The 9369-nt window shown below is 50.8% G+C and overlaps 1 long non-coding RNA gene across 1 annotated transcript; it reads right to left on the bottom strand.

Annotated features, from left to right (window-relative positions):
• Nucleotides 1-1830: 1830 nt before the first annotated feature.
• Nucleotides 1831-6414, bottom strand: LOC131835387 (uncharacterized). Its single transcript, XR_009355172.1, has 2 exons — nt 6272-6414; nt 1831-2502 (listed from the first exon to the last, which is right to left on the bottom strand). It is a non-coding gene; the product is annotated as an uncharacterized LOC131835387 (long non-coding RNA).
• Between the last annotated feature and the right edge of the window lie 2955 nt (nt 6415-9369).

The following is a 9369-nucleotide window of genomic DNA, read 5'->3' as shown; positions in this document are numbered from 1 at the left end:
ACCTTGCGGGTTCGGCAAAAACCATCCCACAGACCACAGGCGGCCCACAGGCCTCGGCCGGCCGCCCTCCCCACTGAGCCTTGCCATCTGCACCTCGGCCACAGAAGGGAACAGGAAAACCAGCAGACAATGCTCCCCATTCTAAGCCCGGGCCAGGCAGCCCCACGCAGCTCTTCACCTCCTGCTCCATTACGTAGCCCCAGGCACACGCCCAGGCCCAGTTCAGTCTGCACTGGAAGGACAGAAACCGGGTTCCCGTCTAGTGCTACAGGCCTCACCGGCTCTCGGAAGAGTCACGTGCTTACCGCTTACTGAATCTGTGAGCCTCTCCGTTAGTTTTGGCTGCATAACAAGCCATCTGGGTCTCCCCAGGGCACCGAAATAAGGAGCCCCCTACTGGGTGGTTCAAACCACAGAGAGGTAGCCTGGCACCATTCTGGAGGCCAGACGTCAGACGCGAAGATGCCAGCAGGGCCTCGCTCCCTCTGAAAGCTTGCGAGGACACTCTGTCTTTGCCGCCTCCAAGCTTCTGGGGACCACCTGCAGTGCTGGGCGTTCTTTAACTTGTGGCCACATCCCTCTGCCTCCGTCTTCACGTGGTCTCTCTCCCTGCGCCTCCTCCATGCGTCGAATCTGGAGCTCCCTCTCCTTTCTCATGAGGACCCCCATTCCCGGACTAGAAGCCTGCCCTCATCTGGCGGGACCTCATCTGAATTTGATCACGTCCACAAAGACCCTGTTTTGGAATAGGATCACATTCACAGGTCCTGAGGACGAGAACTTCCAGAAACCTTCTTGCGAGACACAATTCAAGCCACTGAGTCTTCTACACACGCCACGGAGTCTTCTCTCTCCAGAGTGCGCACGCCGTCCGCCGTCCCACGGTACAGGCGCTGGGCTGGCTGATCCCTGACCACGGCAGGGAGCCATGTGGGTCTCAATGACAGAGTCCATGGGTTGTACCTGATCCTAGGGACTGAGCACTCTGTCCCGGGAGGTGTGAAAGCCAAACTGGGTTTGAAAGTGACTCAACTGAAGGAACTTAAGTCACGTCCATTAACACACGAGCACTCCCCTGGGCTGGGTGCCAGGAATGGGGGTGATCGCAGTCCTCGGGGGAGATAAATGAGAACACAACTGGGAGTGCAACCCTAGAAGGGGCTAAGCATGAAAGGCTAACAAGAAGCCAGAGGTGGGAGAGAGAAGGTGGGTTGGGGAAGGCTTTCTAGGCGAGTAGGTAGAGTTGAGTCCATCAGATGGGAGAGCGGAGAGCCGGGTCTGGACAGCACGGACACAGACGGACACGTTCCTCACTCAGGAGCAGGGACAAAGGCCCAGGGAGTGGGCAGGTCCTGAGGGAGGTGGGGGCAGATTGAGAGAGAGAGAGGCAGGAAAGGTGAAAGGGGAGGGCAGGGACAGGAGGGGGAGGCAAAGGGGAGGAGAGGCCGACTGAGCTCAGGGAACAGGGTTCAAGACAGAGCAAAGCCAGCTGAGGAGGACAAGCACAGCCTGACAGAAATGCCGCACAAATGAAGCCACTTGTTTTCAGTGAATTCAGAATTATATGTAAATACATTTTCAGATGGACTCAGAGAACCCAGGACAAGCTGCCCACAGTGGGCAGTGGCGGGGTGGGTCCCCGGAGTGAAACAGGGGGTGGCGCAAGGGGGAGTCCAACGGGAACTGAGGTGACAGGTCCCTGATTTTATGGGGAAAAAAAAAAAAATATATATATATATATATATATACTGTTTCTCTTCTTTGATGTAACACAGAGCAAAAGGACTGAGAGCCAATATGCAAAAAAAGGCAGCAGCGGCCAGTTCTGGGTAGTGCAAGGAGATGGTTGTTTTTTACTCATTCTTAATTTAAAAAAAGAGAGGGGGAGTGCCTGGGTGGCTCAGTGGGTTGGTTGAGCACCTGCCTTCAGCTCAGGTCATCACTCCACAGTCCTGGGGTCGAGCCCTGCATTGGGTTCCCTGCTCAGCGGGGAGCCTGCTTCTTCCTCCTCCTCTGTCTGCAGCTCTGTTGCTTGTGCTCTCTCTAGCTCTTCGTCAAATAATAAATAAAATCTTAAAAAAAAAAAAAAAAAGGGAGTGGTTTTTCTTTAAAACAAAAAACAAAAAAACTCTGAAAGGAAAAATGCCCAAATGTCGCCTATTAACAGTGGTTCATTCTGAGTCGTGGGGCATATGAGGTTGTCATTTTCCTATGAGTCCAATTTCCCTAAATTAAAATGAGGCACAGGATGGGGGCCAAAGCCCGAGCACCCCAGCCCTGGGGAGCCGGCCAAGCCCCCAGCAGCCCTATTACCCCGACTCGGGAGCCGCCCAGCCAGAGTCTTGTTGAAAACACACCAACCCTTCTTTCCAAGTCCCACACCAGTGCGCCTTTTTCCTTCTCGAGGCTTTTAGAAGAAAGAAGAAAAAATCCATCTTCCATATGTTTATCTCACTCCAGGGAATTCTCTGGAATGGAGAAAAGAACCCAAGGGGCATTTGTCTGCAGGGAAAAACAGAAGAAAAGCGCTGTCAGCCGGAAAGTGTCCTCTATCCAGGGAAGGGCCCTCTCCTGCGCGGCCTGTTATTAATACGGACATAATGACATTAGGCCGCCCATTAAGTCAGCAGCCCTGGGCCGCACCACCCTTTATCCTGCAGCTACAGCCTCATTTTTCCGATCACACTTTAATTTGAACATTTCCAAAAATGCCTGGTGAACACAAGAGTCCAGGAGGAGAACCAAGCACGTTTCAGCCTGTCTTGTTTCTTTCCCGAGGAAGCCCACGAAGCATGTTGCCACTCAAGGAGTCTGGAGACAGAGCGCTCTGTCTCTGATGCTCTGTCTCCAGAAAGAATCACGGGAGCCCCATCAACATGTCACCGGTTGTCCCTTGTAATAACACAGAAGACGTGTAGAGCTGAGAGGATCCCCCAGAGATCTAATCCCAGCCTCTTCACTGATGATCAGGAGAAACTGAGGCCCAAAGGGGCCCTAACTCGCTTGGAGCAGAGCGAGACCCAACTCAGGGACTCCAGATTTCCAAGCCTGAATCAGAACAGCAAAGATCTCAAATGGATATTGGTGCCTCTGTGGCGCCATCCCGTCACCATAATAAATAGAGGGACCTTTGCCACCCAAGAGGCTGTACAGATGTGAGGTGGACGGGGCCGGGGGTACTGGGGACAATGGAAGAGGGGGGCAGGTCCTGGGCACCTGCTTGCAGTTCCCAGAGTCGCCACCAGGTGGCCCCTGGCATCGTCAACAGCAGCTTCCAGGTTCAAGCAGCCTGGCTCCACTCCCAGGGTCAAGAGGAGTGCAGAATGCTCAGTGTTCCCTCCACCGTCCCCCTCACTGCAAATCTGACCAGCTGAACACTGAGAAGTGTAAGTCTTCAAGTTTTGGGGAGGCGCAGGAGCACAGGGCCTGGAGGGAGAGACCTGCATGTGTCCTGAGCATCTCCTCTCCTATCTCTGAGCCTTGCCTTACTCGCCTATGAACAGGTGTGTTACTAGCCACCTGCTCCATAGAGTTAGGATGATGATAATGGGCGCAAAGCCCACTTGGCTTTCCAGAAGTTTCCAAATGCCCACCTGCAAAGCAGATCCCCTGGGAGCTTGTTAATAAGCATCACCCGGGGTCCACCCCTATAGAGTCAGATGGAGAATGTTCAAGCCGGCATGTCCAGAGTGAGGCCCCTCCCTCCTCGCAGGCCGGGGGCAATGTAACTGTGTCTACCATCTTCACACAGGATACTGGCGAGGGGAGCAGGTGTTCTGACCCTTGGCCCTGGCCCAGAGCCCTCCCCACTGCACTACAGCTGTCTCCCCACCATGCCGCCTGCCACACCAGGGAGCCTGCCTGGAAAGGGGTGATCTGGCAATCGGATGGGGCACGCTGAGATGCTGTCCCCTGGTGAGGGGCGAGGCAAGGCACCTGTGACCAGCCCTGGCCCAGAGCCTGGCACTTGTCAGTGACCGACTCTACAAATGAAAGAGGGTTTCAAGTTATTCCTATACTAACATCGGTCTCATCTAGGATTTCTAGAATGTCCTGGGGTACGGTTCGTACCACCATGCAGAGATCTGGGTCTGACCCATGCACTTGCATCCTGCTGAGGCTGCCCTGGGAAAGCACAAAGACGGATTCTCTGTGCTTCGGGGGTACAGGGATGGTGCTTGGTGAAGAGGGCATTTGAGCCGGGTCTTTACGGGGGGGAGAGGAAGGGAGGGTGTGTGGGAAAAGGGACAGAGATCTGCCAAACGCTGATATTTTGACAGGGCTGGAGAGAAGGCAGTGGCAGCGGGTGATGGGGTGGGCGTTCTGCAGGGATTGTTCGGGAAGCCTTGTGCTTTGGTGACCAGAGCTCAAGGGCAGCCTCCCGGGAAGGTGAGCCTGGAGCAGGTGGCCAGGGAAAGACCTGGGGGGGGAAGCCAGACAAATGGTAGGTGTCTGCTCTCTGGGACGGTTCCCTCCACGACACAAGGAGAGATGGAGGAGGAACAGGTGAGGAGGCGGGCACAGGCTGTGAGGGCCGGGAGCACAGGTGGCTCTGGTGTGAGCGAAACCAAGGACAGGTTCTCTGGAACTCCAGGTCCACAGAGGGGTCGGGGGAGCAGGCGGTGAAACGTAATTGGGACCAACTCACTTTGTGACTGGGAACAAGCCTGTTCTCTCTAAGCTTTAGTTTCCTTATTTATGTAGTAAAAAATAACAAAAAGAAAACAAAACAAACAAACAAAAATATGGGTGAGGTGGCCTCAAAAGGCCCTTCCAGTATGGACCTTCCAGAGTTGTCTAACAAGGGCATATCCTCATTCCCTCAGGAAAACACCAGCTAACAAGAATGATAGAGACATCTATGCTGCATATAGGTCACTTCTGGACATGCCTTTGACCCTGTCTGAAGAGTCTATTTCATGTGAGTTCCAGCAAGGGCTGCTGCATATGGTTGCACTAGTTGCACACTGCACAACTCCAGGCACTGCTATAACTTTCGACCAGAGTATGATGGAGCCATGCTGTCTGCTGAGAGCATCCTGGCTGTTGCCTGGACATGCCACACACAGACCACCTGGAATACCTACCTAGTCCCAGGATCCTGGATTCTAGGCTGTGTCACATGGCAAAACCATCTCCTCTCTGCACCTCTGTCCCTTTCTCCATAAAGTAACTGGAATGAGCAGCCTCTGAGGCCTTGTCCAGCAGCTATGCTCACACTGAGAGGACCTCTCATCTCTGAGGAATGCTCAGCAGCCCCCACGGCTGATACAGAGGTCATGACCACTGCCCGGAATCTTGACAGACTCCAACATTGAAAGGGCCACGTGGCCTCTCCTGGATGGCCCCTCTCTGCTAATCCTGGGAGCCTCCTGGGAGCCCCAGGGGACTCATTCTGTGCATCGGCTGCTTCCTCCCGGCTACGGCCATGACCCAGGGCCTCATGACTCCCTTGGCTGCCGGGCCACCATTACACATCCGGGCTGAGCGGTTGCTCAGCACCTGACAGCTGGGGGGTTCTTACTCAAGCGGTCATTATCTCCTTTAAATAAAACATCTGGATTTGCTGCTGAGGAAAGCAAACAGGACATTCATTTCAGGGACTCTAGCCCATGGACAGGGTTGATGGGATTCCTTGCTTTGCAGGAACCTGGCCCATTACAGAGCATAAGTAACATAATGAGCAGCATTTCCTCCATGCCTCAGTCTGTGAAGTTCCTTTCACTCATTAAGTCATTCAGCAAACACTGGGGGCCGGCTCTGAGCTAGCTCATAGGGGCTGTGGACCGGAATCAGCTCCAGGTTTTGCTCGGAATTGCTCACAGCCTGCCTGGCTCCTAGTTCATTTGATTCTTATAATCACCTTGTGAGACAGGAATTACGCTCATCCCCGTTTTGCAGAGTGGGAAACAGGACAGGAAGGTGAGGGGGCTTATCCAAGATCCCAGAGCTAAAGGCAAAGCTAAGCCCCGAAGGCAGGCAAGAGACGCTAGCCCCCACTTTCTTTGTCCACCCCCCCACCCCGTGCTGTACACCGGGGTCAACACTTTCCCTTTCTTCCGGTGTCCCTGTCTGTACAGAGAAAGGGCGCCCTGGGTGATGACGTGCACAGATCCTTTGATCCCACGTCTCGGGCAGATTTGGCAAACAAGGGAGTTTGCTTCAAAAATCAAGTTGGCAGATCTAGAGCTCTAAATCAGAGTAGACCCTGCCTGACAAGCCAATTGGGCAAGCGGGTGTTTGAGCCAAGCTGGAAATACGCACAACTCACCCTTATAAGCTATAAACACATCGCGATCTGAGTTCGTTCTGTCCATCATCTCGCCTGTGAGTTGACGTCCATAGTTTCTGAGCCAAGTTTCAGCCCAGACACAGAAGTTCACTTCTCCCGCAGGGTCGCACGTTGTAAATCAGGTGCTGAGCAGGGAGAAGGAAGTGAGGGGCGGGGTCGCAGAGGACCGCGGGGTGGGGCGGGGTGGAGCGGGGTGTTGGGGGAGGTGGCCACAGCCCAGTAGTGAGCCTCCACAACATTGAGGGAGCTCGAGCTGCCCCATCCACCTGGTCAGCTGACCTTGACCGCGGAGCCTAAGCTCGGAGCACTTTGGTCAGGTGCAGGGGCGGTGAAATAGAAGCCGCCTTGGAAATACTGGCCCTACTGTGGCAGGCAGCTGGCTCCTAGCCCCGCCCCCAGTTCCACCCCCACTCTCCATGCTATTCTGTGTCCCTGGAGGCCCATCACTGCTTCTCAGGGGTTTCGCACAATGGTAGGCACCTGCATAGGATCAGGATGCCGGAAAGTGAGGCTGGGGTGTCTATTCCCTGGCTCTTTCCCCACCAGCCAGGCTGCTCTCGCCCGCAGCCTCTCCTGGGGTTTTGGCAACCTCTCACCCTCCTTGCCCTTCAGGTCCAGAGGTAACAATAGCTCCGAGGTTTTGTCAGCCCTGAGACACTGCACTGTCCCTTGTTGATTTCTCTTGGCCCCGCCTGTGACTTTGTGAATGTCCCCTTTCTCAGACTTGCAGCATTTCTCCCAGGATGCTGGTAATGCAACCATTTCTGTGCATCAGAGAATCTAGAACATCAACCTTGAGATGCATTAACATTTCTATCTCCCACTAAGAATAAACCTCTGCCATAACAGTGACACAAATGAGACCCTCAAATAGTGACATTTCTGGGACGCCTGGATGGCTCAGTGGGTCAAGCTTCTGCCTTCCGCTCAGGTCATGATCCCAGGGTCCTGGGACTGAGCCCCGCCTTGGGCTCTCTGCTCATGGGGAGCCTGCCTCTCCCTCCTCTGCCTGCTAGTCCCCCTGCTTTTGCTGTCTCTCTGTCAAATAAATAAAATCTTTAAAAATAAATAAATTCAAAATAAAATATATAAAATAAATTTTAAAAAACCAGTGACGCTTCCCTGTTGCTTTAAAATTTTTAATTCCATATTTATTGAAAAACCTGTTTTAGATTTATTTAGACCCGGTTTTTAAATTTTTAAATTTTATTTATTTATTTATAGAAAGAGAGAGTGTGCAGAAGGTGGGAGAAGGGGCAGAGGGAGAGGGAAAATTTTTTAAAATTTAATCTTATTTTAAGATTTTATTTATTTAACACATAGAGAGGGCACGAGAGTGGGGGGAGGGGCAGAGGGACAAGAAGACTCCACACTGAGCTCAGAGCCTGGCATGGGGGCTCCCTCTCAGGACTCTTGAGAGTGTGACCCAAGCTGAAACCAAGAGTTGGAGGCTTAACTGAATGAGCTGTCCTGAGGGTTGTTTTTTTTTTTTTTAAATAATGCATCACTCTTGTATATACATTAAAAGGAAAATATAAGCAAAACAAGTCAATTAAGGTATTAAGGTATTCCCTTTGCACTCAGAGCTCACTCTTGCCTCCGGGTTTGTCCATGTTTGTCCACACTGAACCAGCTCTGGACCATCACGAGCACTGGGGATGCAACATTTCTTACAGAAATGCTCCACTGTTGTCTCTGGGATTTTTTTCCCAAGCCACTACCCACATTCTGCCGATTCTTGTATGCAAGCGTGAGCAATGCCAGCACAATGACTATCAACCGTCAGCAGCAACTGTAAAGCACGCCTCCATTTCAGAGATGAAACAATGTGTGAGTCAGAACCAATGAAATATGAGTTTTAATTCCATTTAATTCCATCCTCCCCTCAGGGACTTTGTGATTTCATCTGGAACAAGGTATCGTTGCTCAAATTGATCGACAGATTCCATGTCATCCCCACCAAAACTGCAGCAAGTTAGCTTGCAGACATCAACGAACTGGTTCTAAAGTTTATTTGGAAAGATAAGAGACCAAGAATAGCCAATGCCACCCTGAAGCAGAACAAAGTCAGAGAACGGATACTACCCTAATTAAGATTACTGTAAATCTATAACAATCAAGGTGGCATGGAACAGGTGGAAAAAAATAGATAGATCAAAGGAATAGAATAAAGAGCCCAGAAATAGACCTACACACAGTTAACTGCTCTTCAAAGGAGCAAAGACAACACAATGAGACAAGGAGAGTCTCTTTAACATATGTCGCTAGAACAAGCAGACATCCACACGCAAAAAAAAAAAAAAAAAAAAAAAAAAAAAAAAAAAAAAAAACGGAAGAAAGAAAAAGAAAAGGATCTAGACACTGACCTTACCCCTTCTGTAAACACTAACCCAAAATGGATCAAGACTTAATATAAAACCCAAAACTGTAAAACCTCTAGAAGATAACATAGATGACTTGGGTCTGGCTGTGAGTTTTTAGATTCAACACGATCCCTGAAAGAAACAACAGGTAAGTTGGACTTCAGTAAAATAAAAAACTGCTCTGTGAAGAAATAGTTGAGAGAACAAAAACACAGGCTATCGATGAGGAGAAAATACCCACAAAACATATGTCTGGATAAAGGACTTGTATCCACAATATATAAAGAGTGTTAAGAATGCAATACTTAAGGAAACAAACAACCCAGTTTAAAAAAATGGGCAAAGGGTCTGAGCAGACATTTCTCCAAAGAAGATACTCAGACAGCAAACAAGCCTATGAAAAGAAGCCTCACGTAGTATGTCATCAGGGCAATGCAAATTAAAACAACAATGAGATGCCATCTCGTGCCAACAATGAGATACATAGTAACGTATCTAAGTGGCATCATCAGTGATGATCCCCCAATCATTGGGGATTCTGATCACCTATCAGAATAGCCCAAATCTGGACCATATAATCTGACAACATCAAATGCTGGCAAGGATGTAGAGCAACGGGAACTCATTCATTCATTGGGAATGGCAAACAGTCACTTTGGAAGATAGTTTCGTGGTTTCTTACAAAACTGAACAAACGGGAGGATGGTTTAAGGC

The sequence above is a fragment of the Mustela lutreola genome, chromosome 7 (genome assembly GCF_030435805.1).
Source record: "Mustela lutreola isolate mMusLut2 chromosome 7, mMusLut2.pri, whole genome shotgun sequence".
NCBI classification, from domain to species: Eukaryota; Metazoa; Chordata; class Mammalia; order Carnivora; family Mustelidae; genus Mustela; species Mustela lutreola.
The sequence above is the reverse complement of the archived record's forward strand: the minus strand, read 5'-3'. Positions and strand labels throughout refer to the sequence as shown.